General features: G+C 40.7%; 1 pseudogene; it reads left to right on the forward strand.

The window, feature by feature from the left end:
- The first annotated feature begins 14,396 nt into the window (after positions 1-14,396).
- Positions 14,397-15,514, forward strand: LOC143669614 (F-box only protein 42 pseudogene; annotated as a pseudogene).
- The last annotated feature ends 426 nt before the right edge of the window (positions 15,515-15,940 follow it).

The following is a 15,940-nucleotide window of genomic DNA, read 5'->3' on the forward strand; positions in this document are numbered from 1 at the left end:
AACTTCATCAGCCCCCTTGAACCAAGGTATCTTTCCCTGGATGCCTTTGATTGGACATTCCTATAGACTTGCTTTAATTGGGACATTTTCTCAGTCTTAGAACTATAAACTAACAACTCATTAAATTCCCCCTTTTAAAAAAGCCATTCCATTTCTGGTATATTGCATTCTGGCAGCTAGCAAACTAGAACAGTTCCCAAGCCGGCATTTTTGGGACAATCAAATCAGAAAATTGTGATTGTATTACTATTGCTAATGAAGCTTATGAAGCTTGCCCAGCTTTGCTAAATATATTCTATAATGTGTTATTTTCAGTATTCATTTAATTTTTAAAATCAAGGAATATATATGTACAAACTTTTAAAAGTCAAATGGTGTCATGGGACTTCTCATGGTAATTAGCAATCCCTTGATTTACTTTGCCCCATTCCAATATTACAATCCTTAGGGATAATCAGTATTAACTCTTTTTACCTGTTTCTAAATAATATGCTTATACTGCTGTACTGTGATTTTACAATTTGATACCATTTGATTTTTTAATCCATTCAACTCACCCTCCCTTTACACACACACACACACACACACACACACACATGCTCTCATACACGCACACCATTCTCCCCAGCCCCCAAAGCACTTAAGACACATTGTTGGTTAAATCAATAGTTAATGCTGTGATAGTAAATAGCCTTCACAATTGAATCTTGTGTTACAATACTGTTTGTAATCGTCTTAAATTGGGGAGGCGTTGCTCAATATTCTATGACCCTATCAGTAAGTCCTCTCCAAAATTATCTAACAGAACTACTCAACATCTTTAATAAGGTAACTGTAACAATAATTAAGCACTTTTTTATGTACCAGAAACTGTTGTGAGCACTTGACATATATTAAGGCATTTAATCCTCATCTCAATCCCAACTGGTAGCACCAATATTATTTCCATTTTGCAACAAAGGAAACTGAGAACAACAGAAGTTAAATAACATGGTCATATGATTAGTAGATAGATGGTGAAACTGAGATTGAGACTGAGGCCTTCAGCCAGGGTTTAAAAGGCATTCTGGAGATTCAGCTGCCTCTTTGTAGGGCTTCTTCAATCACTCCTCTTGTTTTCAACCTCACCCTTCATCCTTGTTTTCAGAGGTTTATCTAATGCATTCATTTCCAAAGGTTTTCATTTCAAGAGGCTGGGCAATTCACCATCACACTGGTCAATCCTCACATAAGCAGCCAACAATTTTGCTTTTTTTTAATTCCCACTTGATTCTGCTCCAATTTGGAAGACTCATTGCTTTTCTAGTGTTCTGCACAGTTATCTACCTATGACTTCCATTCATCCTTATCATATGCTTTCTTTTTTTTTTTGCATGGGCAGACACCAGGAATCGAACCCAGGTCCTCTGGCATGGCAGGCGAGCATTCTTACCTGCTGAGCCACCGTGGCCCGCCCATCATATGTTTTCCTTTCATTAATCTCCTGTTGCCCTCTGGTTTCTTGGACCTCACATCACACTCTTTGTCATGCTAGGTGTTCATATTAGTAGAACACATTCTCCAGTAAATCCCTGAGGAAAGAAAAGGGAGGTAAAGTTTTAGAGACTCAAATATCTGAAATGTCTTGACTTCGCCTTCACACCTGCTTAATAATTTGACCATGCACATAGTGTTAGGTTGGAAACCATTCATCCTCAGAATGTTGAAGACTGATCCATTGCCTTTTTTTTTTTAACTTCCCTTTGCTGCTTTAAGAAGTCCCAGGATCAATGGGATTCTTGATCTTGTATATGTGATCTGTTTTCTTTCCTCTATGGAAGGTTTCAGGAATTTCTCTTTATGCCTCTTTATGTAACAAGTATCTTGATGCATGTATTAGCTAGGGTTCTCTAGAGAAACAGAATCAGCAGGAAATATCCTTAGATATAAAATTTATAAAAATGTCTCACATAATTTTTGAGGAATGTAGAGTCCAAAATCTGTAGGGCAGGTTGTGAAGCTGATGACTCCGATGGAGGGTCTGGACAAACTCCGCAGGAGAGGCTCGCCGGCCAAAGCAGGAAGAGAGGCTGTCTCTTCTGAATCCTCCTTAAAACTCTTCCAGGGATTAGATTAAACGTCACTCATTGAAGAAGACACTCCCCTTGGCTGATTACAAATGCAGTCAACTGTGGATGCAGCCAATGTGATCATAATTTAATTCTATGAAATGTCTTCATAGAAACAGACAGGCCAGCACTTGCCCAACCAGACCAACAGGTACCACCACGTGGCCAAATTGACACATGAACCTGACTAGAATAGCCCACCCTTTGTCAACTTGGCAGCCATACACATCACCTTTAGCCATATTTAATCTCTAAATAAAAAACAATAAAAAACACATTTTGGACTTCCGGAGAAGATGGTGGCTTAGTAAGATGCGCGGATCTTAGTTTCTCCTTCAGGACAGCTACTAGGGGAGTAGAAACAATACAGAACAGCTCCCAAAGCCACGACAGAGATAAAAAAGACAGCGTACCCCATCCTGGAGCGGCTGGCTGGCTGGGAGAGCTCGCTCTGGTGAGGTCGCCGAGGGGCGCGGGCTTCGCCGGGCGGGGCGGTGGGCAGCCGGAGTCACTCCCTTCCCCCTTCCCGGGCCGGCTGGGAGAGTTGGACAGGCGGTCCCCTCAAACCGCGGCGGCTGGTGCCCGCTCCACGCACAGTTCTCCGGACCAACTGAGAGAGTTGGATCCGAGGTCCCCAGGCCGCGGAGAATGGTGACGGGGGAAGGGGCCCCTTCCGAACCCGTGACTCCCTGGGAGCATGCACTCTCCCAGGCGGGCCGCTGCCGCTGGCGCCCTCCCGCCGCGCTTGTCACCCCGGGCCGACTAGGAAAATTGGACGGGCGCTTTCCCGGGCTGCGGTGGCCAGCGACCCTCCCCGCGTTCAGACTCTGGGCCGGCTCGCACTCTTCCAAGCCGCTTCGGCTAGCGAACCTCCTGGACGGCAAGAGTTTTCCAAAGTTAAAGGACCCACAGCACCTTTTACTGTTGGGACCCGCAGACAAATGTGTGCCACGAGCGCCACCTACTGGGCAAGATAAGAAAAAACAGAACCCAGAGATTTCACAGAAAAATCTTACAACCTTGTTGGGTCCGACACCCAGGGAAATCTGACTAAATGCCCAGACGCCAGCAGCAGAAGATAACGGTCCATGCTCAGAAGATTGAGAATATGGCCCAGTCAAAGGAACAAACCAATAGTTCAAATGAGATACAGGAGCTGAGACAACTAATGCTGAATATACGAACAGAAAGGGAAAACCTCTTCAAAAACGAAATTGATAAATTGAGGGAGGACATGAAGAAGACATGGGCTGAACATAAAGAAGAAATAGAAAAACTGAAAAAACAAATCACAGAACTTATGGAAGTGAAGGACAAAGTAGAAAAGATAGAAAAAACAATGGATACCTACAATGATAGATTCAAAGAGACAGAAGATAGAATTAGTGATTTGGAGGATGGAACATCTGAATTCCAAAAACAAACAGAAACTATCAGGAAAAGAATGGAAAAATTTGAACAGGGTATCAGGGAACTCAAGGACAATATGAACCGCACAAATATACGTGTTGTGGGTGTCCCAGAAGAAGAAGAGAAGGGAAAAGGAGGAGAAAAACTAATGGAAGAAATTATCACTGAAAATTTCCCACTCTTATGAAAGACCTAAAATTACAGATCCAAGAAGTACAGTGTACCCCAAAGAGAATAGATCCAAATAGACGTTCTCCAAGACACTTACTAGTCAGAATGTCAGAGGTCAAAGAGAAAGAGAGGATCTTGAAAGCAGCAAGAGAAAAACAATCCATCACATACAAGGGAAACCCAATAAGACTATGTGTAGATTTCTCAGCAGAAACCATGGAAGCTAGAAGACAGTGGGATGATATATTTAAATTGCTAAAAGAGAAAAACTGCCAACCAAGACTCCTATATCCAGCAAAATTGTCCTTCAAAAATGAGGGAGAAATTAAAACATTCTCAGACAAAAAGTCACTGAGAGAATTTGTGACCAAGAGACCAGCTCTGCAAGAAATACTAAAGGGAGCACTAGAGTTAGAAACGAAAAGACAGAAGAGAGAGGTATGGAGAAGAGTGTAGAAAGAAAGAAAGTCAGATATGATATATATAATACAAAAGGCAAAATGGTAGAGGAAAATATTATCCAAACAGTAATAACACTAAATGTTAATGGACTGAATTCCCCAATCAAAAGACATAGACTGGCAGAATGGATTAAAAAAACAGGATCCTTCTATATGCTGTCTACAGGAAACACATCTTAGAACCAAAGATAAACATAGGTTGGAAGTGAAAGGTTGGGAAAAGATATTTCATGCAAATAACAACCAGAAAATAGCAGGAGTGGCTATACTAATATCCAACAAATTTGACTTCAAATGTAAAACAGTCAAAAGAGACAAAGAAGGACACTATATACTAATAAAAGGAACAATTAAACAAGAAGACATAACAATCATAAATATTTACGCACCAAACCAGAATGCCCCAAAATGCGTGAGGAATACACTGCAAACACTGAAAAGGGAAATAGACACAAATACCATAATAGTTGGAGACTTCAATTCCTCACTCTCATCAATGGACAGAACATCTAGACAGAGGATCAATAAAGAAATAGAGAATCTGAATATTACTATAAATGAGCTAGACTTAACAGACATTTATAGGACATTACATCCCACAACAGCAGGATACACCTTTTTCTCAAGTGCTCATGGATCATTCTCAAAGATAGACCATATGCTGGGTCACAAAGCAAGTCTTAACAAATTTAAAAAGATTGAAATCATACACAACACTTTCTCGGATCATAAAGGAATGAAGTTGGAAATCAGTAATAGGCGGAGTGCCAGAAAATTCACAAATATGTGGAGGCTCAACAACACACTCTTAAACAACAAGTGGGTCAAAGAAGAAATTGCAAGATAAATTAGTAAATACCTCGAGGCGAATGAAAATGAAAACACAACATATCAAAACTTATGGGATGCAGCAAAGGCAGTGCTAAGAGGGAAATTTATTGCCCTAAATGCCTATATCAGAAAAGAAGAAAAGGCAAAAATGCAAGAATTAACTGTTCACTTGGAAGAACTGGAGAAAGAACAGCAAACTAATCCCAAAGCAAGCAAAAGGAAAGAAATAACAAAGATCAGAACAGAAATAAATGAAATTGAAAACATGAAAACAATAGAGAAAATCAATAAGACCAGAAGTTGGTTCTATGAGAAAATCAATAAGATTGATGGGCCCTTAGCAAGATTGACAAAAAGAAGAAGAGAGAGGATGCAAATAAATAAGATCAGAAATGGAAGAGGAGACATAACTACTGACCTCACAGAAATAAAGGAGGTAATAACAGGATACTATGAACAACTTTATGCTAATAAATACAACAATTTAGATGAAATGGACGGGTTCCTAGAAAGACATGAACAACCAACTTTGACTCAAGAATAAATAGATGACCTCAAAAAACCAATCACAAGTAAAGAAATTGAATTAGTCATTCAAAAGCTTCCTAAAAAGAAAAGTCCAGGACCAGATGGCTTCACATGTGAATTCTACCAAACGTTCCAGAAAGAATTAGTACCAACTCTCCTCAAACTCTTCAAAAAAATCAAAGTGGAGGGAAAACTACCTAATTCATTCTATGAAGCCAACATCACCCTCATACCAAAACCAGGCAAAGATATCACAAGAAAAGAAAACTACAGACCAATCTCTCTAATGAATATAGATGCAAAAATCCTCAATAAAATTCTAGCAAATCGTATCCAACAACACATTAAAAGAATTATACATCATGACCAAATAGGATTCATCCCAGGTATGCAAGGATGGTTCAACATAAGAAAATCAATTAATGTAATACACCATATCAACAAATCAAAGCAGAAAAATCACATGATCATCTCAATTGACGCAGAGAAGGCATTTGACAAGATTCAACATCCTTTCCTGTTGAAAACACTTCAAAAGATAGGAATACAAGGGAACTTCCTTAAAATGATAGAGGGAATATATGAAAAACCCACAGCTAATATCATCCTCAATGGGGAAAAATTGAAAACTTTCCCCCTAAGATCAGGAATAAGACAAGGATGTCCACTATCACCACTATTATTCAACATTGTGTTGGAGGTTCTAGCCAGAGCAATTAGACAAGAAAAAGAAATACAAGGCATCAAAATTGGAAAGGAAGAAGTAAAACTATCACTGTTTGCAGACGATATGATACTATACGTCGAAAACCCGGAAAAATCCACAACGAAACTACTAGAGCTAATAAATGAGTACAGCAAAGTAGCAGGTTACAAGATCAACATTCAAAAATCTGTAGCATTTCTATACACTAGTAATGAACAAGCTGAGGGGGAAATCAAGAAACGAATCCCATTTACAATTGCAACTAAAAGAATAAAATACCTAGGAATAAATTTAACTAAAGAGACACAAGACCTATACAAAGAAAACTACAAAAAAACTGTTAAAAGAAATCACAGAAGACCTAAATAGATGGAAGGGCATACCGTGTTCATGGATTGGAAGACTAAATATAGTTAAGATGTCAATCCTACCTAAATTGATTTACAGATTCAGTGCAATACCAATCAAAATCCCAACAACTTATTTTTCAGAAATAGAAAAACCAATAAGCAAATTTATCTGGAAGGGCAGGGTGCCCCGAATTGCTAAAAACATCTTGAGGAAAAAAAACGAAGCTGGAGGTCTCGCGCTGCCTGAATTAAGGCATATTATGAAGCCACAGTGGTCAAAACAGCACGGTATTGGCATAAAGATAGATATATCGACCAATGGAATCGAATAGAGTGCTCAGATATAGACCCTCTCATCTATGGACATTTGATCTTTGATAAGGCAGTCAAGCCAACTCACCTGGGACAGAGCAGTCTCTTCAATAAATGGTGCCTAGAGAACTGGATATCCATATGCAAAAGAATGAAAGAAGACCCATGTCTCACACTCTATACAAAAGTTAACTCAAAATGGATCAAAGATCTAAACATTAGCTCTAAGACCATAAAACAGTTAGAGGAAAATGTTGGGAGATATCTTATGAATCTTACAACTGGAGGCGGTTTTATGGACCTTAAACCTAAAGCAAGAACACTGAAGAAGAAAATAAATAAATGGGAGCTTCTCAAAATTAAACACTTTTGTGCATCAAAGAACTTCATCAAGAAAGTAGAAAGATAGCCTACACAATGGGTGACAATATTTGGAAATGACATATCAGATAAAGGTCTAGTATCCAGAATTTATAAAGAGATTGTTCAACTCAACAACAACAAGACAGCCAACCCAATTACAAAATGGGAAAAAGACTTGAACAGACACCTCTCAGAAGAGGAAATACAAATGGCCAAAAGGCACATGAAGAGATGCTCAATGTCCCTGGTCATTAGAGAAATGCAAATCAAAACCACAATGAGATATCATCTCACACCCACCAGAATGGCCATTATCAACAAAACAGAAAATGACAAGTGCTGGAGAGGAGGCAGAGAAAGAGGCACACTTATCCACTGTTGGTGGGAATGTCAAATGGTGCAACCACTGTGGAAGGCAGTTTGGCGGTTCCTCAAAAAGCTGAATATAGAATTGCCATATGACCCAGCAATACCATTGCTGGGAATCTACTCAAAGGACTTAAGGACAAAGATACAAACGGACATTTGCACACCAATGTTTATAGCAGCGTTATTTACAATTGCAAAGAGATGGAAACAGCCAAAATCTCCATCAACAGAAGAGTGGCTAAACAAACTGTGGTATATACATACGATGGAATACTATGCAGCTTTAAGACAGGATGAACTTATGAAGCATGTAATAACATGGATGGACCTAGAGAACATTATGCTGAGTGAGTCTAGCCAAAAACTAAAGGACAAATACTGTATGGTCCCACTGATGTGAACGGACATTCGAGAATAAATTTGGATTATGTCATTGGTAACAGAGTCCAGCAGGAGGTAGAAACAGGGTAGGATAATGGGCAATTGGAGCTGAAGGGATACAGACTGTGCAACAGGACTAGATACAAAAACTCAAAAATGGACAGCACAATAATACCTAATTGTAAAGTAATCATGTTAAAACACTGAATGAAGCTGCATCTGAGCTATAGGTTCTTGTTTTGTTTTGTTTTGTTTTGTTTTTACTATTATTACTTTTATTTTTTCTCTATATTAACATTCTATATCTTTTTCGGTTGTGTTGCTCGTTCTTCTAAACTGATGCAAATGTACTAAGAAACGATGATCATGCATCTATGTGATGATGTTAAGAATTACTGATTGCATATGTAGAATGGTATGATTTCTAAATGTTGGGTTAATTTCTTTTTTTCCGTTAATTAAAAAAAAAAAGAGAGAAGGGGTAATTGGAGCTGAACGGATACAGACTGTGCAACAGGACTGGATATAAAAACTCAGAAATGGACAGCACAATACTACCTAATTGTAATGCAATTATGTTAAAACATTGAATGAAGCTGCATGTGAGGTATAGGTTTTTTTTTCTCTCTATTAACGTTTTAATTCTTATTCTGTTGTCTTTATTTCTTTTTCTAAATCGATGCAAATGTACTAAGAAATGATGAGTATGCAACTATGTGATGATATCAAGAATTACTGATTGTACATGTAGAATGGAATGATTTCTAAATGTTTTGTTAATTTTTTTTAATTAATAAAAAAAAAGGAAAAAAAAAAGACACATTTTTTCCCTCACCTAACAGTACTCACCTGTCCATGCACAACTGGAGATGCATTAAATCTCCCCAGAATAGGGTGCAAGTCCTTGGGTAATATTCATTCCTAAACTTGATATCTTACAACTTAGATACTATAACATGAACAAAACAGCATTACAGTCCTCGTTTCTGTAACTGATCACATGGTCATTGTTCACATTTATCACTTCCTTCTTCCACTACCCACTCCATATTTCCTTTACCCTCTGCAAGCACTTCAGCTGGCCGTGGTTCTTTGCCTGGTGGAGTGACCCAAACCTTCCTTCCTGAAGTTTCACAACCATTGATAGTCCTGCCTGGAAAGATTAAAGTAATAAAAGATGCCCTAGGGGATCTCCTATATTCCAGGAAAACTCTTCTTTCCCTCCATTTGTGTAGTTGCAGTCCTATTTCCCCCTGATAGTCAGGGTCAATCATCACAGCCGGTAAAGTAATCCCCTTCTTGGCTTGTTGATCCAGGGGCATGAGTAGCCAAAGTGACCAGGTGGCAGCCTTAGATTCCAGTTCAATGGAATCACTGTTCTTCCTTCTGGTGGAAGCACTCCCCCTTCTGGAACTAAAAACAGCAGAGCTCAAGGTCACAGGGACAGGAAGCAAAAATTTTCTTAGTGGGTCACTAGGGGTTATAGTGAGTGGTGCCACTCCCATTTCTACCCCTTGGTTCCTGGACCCATAGATCCTGGCTACGGGAGAAATAGCACCAAACAGTAGATGCTGATTCAGAGCATACACAGCTTGCTGGAGGAGGTAATTGATAACACCTAATCTGGCAGTTAAGTGGCTGTCAGTTGGAGCGACAAGGGAAACAGGGATATGTGTGTCTTATCATCCAGCTAGCAAGCCCAAGGTTATTCCCATGAAAGCTGGGCAGGACTTCAAGGGAATGTGCAGAAGCTTACAAGGTATTTTGAACCCAAAACTCAGAATTGCTTTATCCTCCCTTCTGCCATACTCTATGGGCCAATATAACATAACATTGAATGAGGATTTGGAAGTGAGACCATTCCAGGCCATCTAGCACCCAGCTAGCCTGCAAACTCACTGTAGATGCATGAAATGCCCACCTGAGGCAGACCCAGACCATAAAGAGCCAAATGAGCCCAGCCCAAGTTGCTATCCCACATGAGCTAAATAATTTGTTTGGTTTTTAAGTCACTAAGTTGGGAAAGGTTTGTTATACAGCCATAGCTGACCAATATATCCTTTTAGTAAAAGGAAATAGCCAATGGAGATATGCTGGTTTGAATCTGCTGTGTATCCCAGAAAAGCCATGTTCTTTAATTCTCATTCAATGTTGCTGTGTGGGATCTCTTTTATTATTTCCATGCAAATGTGACCCACTCAACTGTGGGCGATAAATTTTGATCAGGGAGTTTCAATGGAGCTGTGTCTCCACCCATTCAAGGTGGGGTTTCTTACTAAAGTCCTTTAGCAGGGAAACATTTTGGAAAAAGCTTCAGAGCCCACACAGCCAGAGACATCTGGCAATGCAGAGGGAAAATGCCCCTGGATAAGACTTATGAAATGAGAAGAGAAAGCTAGCAGATATTGTAATGTGCCTTACCAGCTGACAGAGGTGTTCTGGATCGATTGGTCTTTCTTGAATCAAGGTATCCTTCCCTGGATGCCTTAGTTTGGACATTTTCATGGGTTTAGATCTGTAAATTTGCAACTTAAAAACTCTCTTTTTAAAAGCCATTCTGTTTCTGGTATATTGCATTCTGGCAGCTTAACAAACTAAAACAGGAGATAAGGTGAAAATCATAACAATATGTAACCTTACCTTATGGTGCTGCAATAAGGAGATACACACATGGAAAAAGAATGAAATGTAACCCCTGCCATACAGCATACAAAAAAAAAAAAAATCAGAGAGATTCACTATACCCATTCATCTATTTCTTCAATGCAAAGAATTTCTGAAGCTTGTTGGCAAATGTCTGCAGTTATATTGGAAACACCAGAAAGAATCACAAAACCAGATTTGGGAACAAAGGGTTTTTATCTAATAGCGATAGGGAATTGATGAGAAAGAATGTGTTTATTCCAAATATATTAATACCGCTACTACTTTCTTGTAGAGATCCATGCCAGAAATTAATCTTGTACTGCTTGGTCAACCAATATTTACAATAAATTGTGTGCCCAAGGGAGAAAAGGCAGGGTTTGCTTAAAATATTATGTCAGACATCAATATAACAAAAATTCAGCTAACCTCAACAAAATTCAAATAAACAGAATTGCAGTGACACTTAACGTTTAAAGGGAGAAAAAAAAGTGTGATAATATTAATCAGTGTGGATTAGGTGTGACAGCAAGTGATAGAAATGCTAAAATAAACATGACTTAAATAAAATAGAAATGTATTTCTCTCTCACATAAGTGAAGTCCAGAGCTGAGCAGTTTGGGGTTGGCCTGAGAACTGCAGCCAGGCACAGTCTAATTTGTTGCTTCACCATTTTTGATATGGAGCTTTTGTGTCATGGTCCCAGAAGGCTAAGCAAACTCCAGCCATCATATTTGCATTCCAGCCAGTAAGAAGGAGAGAAAGGAATAAAAGAAGAGCATATGTACTCCTTTATGGACTCTTCGCTTAAGTCGCATACACCTCTTTCACTTGAGTTCCATTGTTCAGATTCGGTAATATAATTGCTTCTAGTTACAAATAAGATGTTCCAACCCAGCTCTTGGAGGGTTTCAGTTGGGGCAGCCCAAAGACCAAAGAATAAGCCAGGTACGAGTTAGACATGAATTTTAATTAAGACTTACGATCAGGAGAGGATCAGGAAAGGATTTTTCCCAATAGCGGCCAGTTGGAAATGGAAGTCGGCACTCTGCAAAGGGCAAGGAGTGCCAGAGGGCAACTTATAAGGGTGTAGGGCAAAGATTTTTCCTAGGGTGACAATAGAGTTTCAGCAGGGTCTTGTGACATGGGGGTTTGGAGGTGTGTTACCAGCAGTGATCAGAGGAGGGGAGTTTCAATGCCTTGTATACAATAACGTTTATACATTCTTTCCCTCTTAATGAGGCCTGATGACCTTCAATTCTGTCCAGATCCTGTAGGCAGCTACGTGCAATGACTAGCTTTCAGTACGGAAGGGAGTGATCTTAGTACGGTGGGGAATACTTGGTCCTGGATCCACACATAAGACTAGGAAATTTAAACTTGATTCCATAAAGCCAAAGATCTAATATAAAGGAAGCTAGGAAAACAGAGCATAGAAGACAGCCAGTAAGTAGTCTCTGCCTCAACTCCCAAAAGCTAATGTTAACTCTTCCATTTTTTGTGCAGGTACCTTAGTTTTCCAGGGCTGCTGTAAGAAAGGGTCACTGACTACTTGCCTTAAACAAAAGAATTGTATTGTCTCACAGTTCTGGAGAATAAAAGCAGGAAATCAAGGTGAGGGGGTGGGTCTCCTGCTTCCTCTTAAAGGGTAGAGTCCCACCTCTCTCTTGCTTCTGGTGAGCAGCCAGAAATTCTTGGCATTTCTCAGCATGTGGCAGCAGAACTCAAACTCTGTCTCTATCATATGGCCCTCTTGTTCTCTGCTGTCTCTTACTGTGTCCAGACGTCCTCTCCCCATAAAGAAACTAGTCATATTGGACTAAGGCCCACCCAATCCCATTCGACCTTATCTTATCTAATAACATTGTAATGGAGAAGTAAGGATTTAAGGGATGATAATGATTACTGAATCATTTTATATATATATATATATATATAATACCTTTCTTTATTTTCTGGTAAAAAGAATAGACAGAGGGAAATACCTGAAATCTCTGAACTGCCTTGCTCTCTGATAATGATTGTATAACCTTTATCTTGTACCGTTTTGACTGATCTTTACTTGTACCCATTTTATTCAGGTTTCTTCTACTTTGGAGGCTTGTGATCACTAAAGACAACCCCTAACATTTATTAATGCGGGTCATAGGTCAGTCCAGAACGAAGTCTCCCAATTCCAAAGTTATCTTGATAACCGAGACTGGATCTAACCAAAATGGTCCCCCCTGACATGTACAGTAGCTTAGACTTTAACCTATAAGTGACCTGTACCTCATTATAATATTAACAATCACACCCATCATCATATTAAGGCCACCATTTTCTTACATACATTCTGAAACCAAAGCATGTTAACAATCTGCACATACTCAATAATTAGATCACGTCTAATTAAATCTTCTAGGGCCACTGTGCTCATTATCCTAAAACTTGCCCATCTTTTGATACTATAAAACAATCAGAATTACTGCAGTTCAGGGAGACAGATTATTGGGTAGCTAGGCAATCTGATCTCCTGCTTTGGACCTAGCAATAAACTTTTCCTCTCTTTGAAACCTTGTTGTCTCTAGAATTCATTATTTGAGCATATCAGGCAAAAGAATCCACCCCCTTTGTCCAGTATCAACATCACCAAACATTCTATTTACAATTAAGTTCATATCCACAACATTAGAACCTGAACATGTCTTCTGGGGGGCACAGTTCAATCTATAAAAGTGACATTGAACTTGCTAAGGCAAGAGTGTATACAACCAGCAGCGGCGGTGGCATTTGAGTGGAGAACATGGTGGCTCTTGGCAACACAGGACCCTGTTGTTAAGAGCACCAATTTGGCATGCCAGCCTGAAGTGCAACGTCTTTTCTTGGGCCCTGTCCCCATTTCCCTCAACCACTGTTGGGAACAGAGCAACCCCGATATTGAAGCCCCGGCCCACGGGAGAGAGCAGGCACCAGGGGTCGGGGACAGGCCTGCACCCTTCTGTGTGAGATGGGTGTTTTGGTTTGCTAAGGCTGCCAGAATGCGATATACCAGAAATCAATGGGCTCTTACAAAGGGGATTTATTAAGTTACAAGCTACAATTCTAAAGCTATGAATATGTCCAAATTAAGGCAACAACATGAGGAAACCTTCACTCAAGGAAGGCCGATCATGTCCAGGGTTTCTCCATCACGTGGGAAGGCACATGGCAATGTCTGCTGTCCTTCTCTCCCAGCTGCTGGTTCAAACAGCTGTCTCACACTCTGTGGGTCCTTCTGGTGTCTCCTGGGACATTTTCCATATGCGTCTCCAAATGTCTGTGTCTGCTCTGAGCTCTCTCTCTCTCTCTGTGAGCTCTTTTAAAGACTCCAGTAAATTAATTAAGACCCACCTTGCATGAGGCGGGGGGGGGGGGGGGGGGGGGCAGTAACATTGTCATGGAAATAACTTAATCAAAAGCTCCTACCTACACTAAATCTGCATGCACAAAATCGGATTAGAAGGTCATGGCTTTTCTGAGGTGCATCACAGCTTCAAACCAGCACAGCGGAGATGAGGAGAGCTGCTTTCCAGCCAGCCCTTGAGATGAGAATGAACCAGACCCTCTGCTCGAACCAGGTTGGTTCTTGTCCTCTCACTCAGGCCATGAAGGGGTTCAGAAGCAGCCCTACCAGATATTCTGTCACCCTGCCCCTGAACCTTTGACTCTGCAAAACTCCTCACAAGAGGAGTCAGAGTGGGGCACCCTCCAAAACTGGGGCTATGGTGAGGGGCCAGCATCTATGGAACTGTGGTGCCATCCAACTTGCCAGGTGGGGTAGCATGGAATGGTCTTCAGCCAAGGTCCTAGTGGGAGAGCCCCTCTCAGCCCCACTCTGAGCTCTTGCCTGTCACCTGTCAGTGCCATCCCTCCAGCCTTGGTTCCCAAACCCCGAGTGTTCAGCTCTCAGTCTCCATCCAGAGTATGGATGAGGCTCCTTGGATTAATGGCTGTTGAACACAGAGGCCCAGGACTCAAAAACAGAACCCCTCAGGTTCCCAAGAAGGGAGCCTTTCCCCAGCAAGAGATGATGACTCTCATCCACCATGGTGGGAATTTGTCTCCAGCTGTCATTGGGTCTTCCTTAGACAGCCCTGTATAGGCCATATCTCATGCTCCATCTGAGGCTGAAGGATATGGCCTAAAAGTGGGACTTCCTTTGCTGCCCACCATCCTTCACCTCCCTCCAACACAAGGGTCACTACCAAATCAAAAAGATCCGAGATTAGGATCAATGGGTCTGAACTGGGATCTCAAAAACCCACTTCCAGTAGCAATTATATAGATGGCATGGACAACAGGACAGTGAAATGTGAGACACCCCTCCTGAACAAACAATGGTGTGCATACCCCATCACCTTGGCCAGTGCCCTAGCAGGGGTTGTCTCCCCTGGTGTCCTGTACCGGAGTCTGGAGGTCATCAAAGCGATGTCATCTAGAGGCCCTTGGCCTCCTCTAGGGTCTTCTGCAGGCTCCCCGGGGATCCGGACCCTGAGTCCTGGAGAAACAGTGCCCATCCCCTGTCCTGGGCCTGCCCAAGGTGCTGGCCATTCCTTACCTCTTTTTGCCCTCTGCAACTCCCCACAGTCTCTAAATATTGGCAAAACCCAGTACCAAAATATTGAACTGCAAGCCGTTGCAGATGTATATGCCAGATATTAAAGACACCAAGGAAAAAGGGTGAGTCAAATGGCAAGTATTTAATAGCAGGTCTGTGGTTGAGCATCTTGGAACCTACAGTGGTACAAGGCAGGGATGAACCCAGCATATTTGGAGGACTCCATGGACAAGAAACAGAATGTGAAGTACTATTCAAAAACAAATGTCTTGTACTTTGTGCAAAGAAATAATACACTCTAAACCCCTTTAAAACAACAACAAGAAAGAATTTTACAAGAATGGTTTTGTTTTGTTAAGAATGGTTAAAAAAAAGTGTCTTTTGTTTAACCTACTGTTGACATTAGAGTTAAATTTGGTTGCAAGTTATGGACAAGAGGCTTAAACTTGGTAGAAATTTATTTCTCTCACACATAAAAGCCTAGGAATATACAGCCCAGGAACACCAGGATGACTTCATGAAAATATCATGATCCCACCTAAAAAATGAATTAAAAAAAAAAGATGTCATGAAGCCAAATTCCTTCTTTTTTTTCTTTGCCATCCTCCTCTTCTGGCTTCTACCTATGGTACAACAGATTTTCTCAAGTTTCAGCCATCGCAACCACATTCCAATCAACAGGAGGGAAGATGTGGGGAGAAGCAGTTTGCCTCCTCCCCTAATGATAT

Source organism: Tamandua tetradactyla, chromosome 26 (genome assembly GCF_023851605.1).
Source record: "Tamandua tetradactyla isolate mTamTet1 chromosome 26, mTamTet1.pri, whole genome shotgun sequence".
In the NCBI taxonomy this organism is placed as follows: Eukaryota; Metazoa; Chordata; class Mammalia; order Pilosa; family Myrmecophagidae; genus Tamandua; species Tamandua tetradactyla.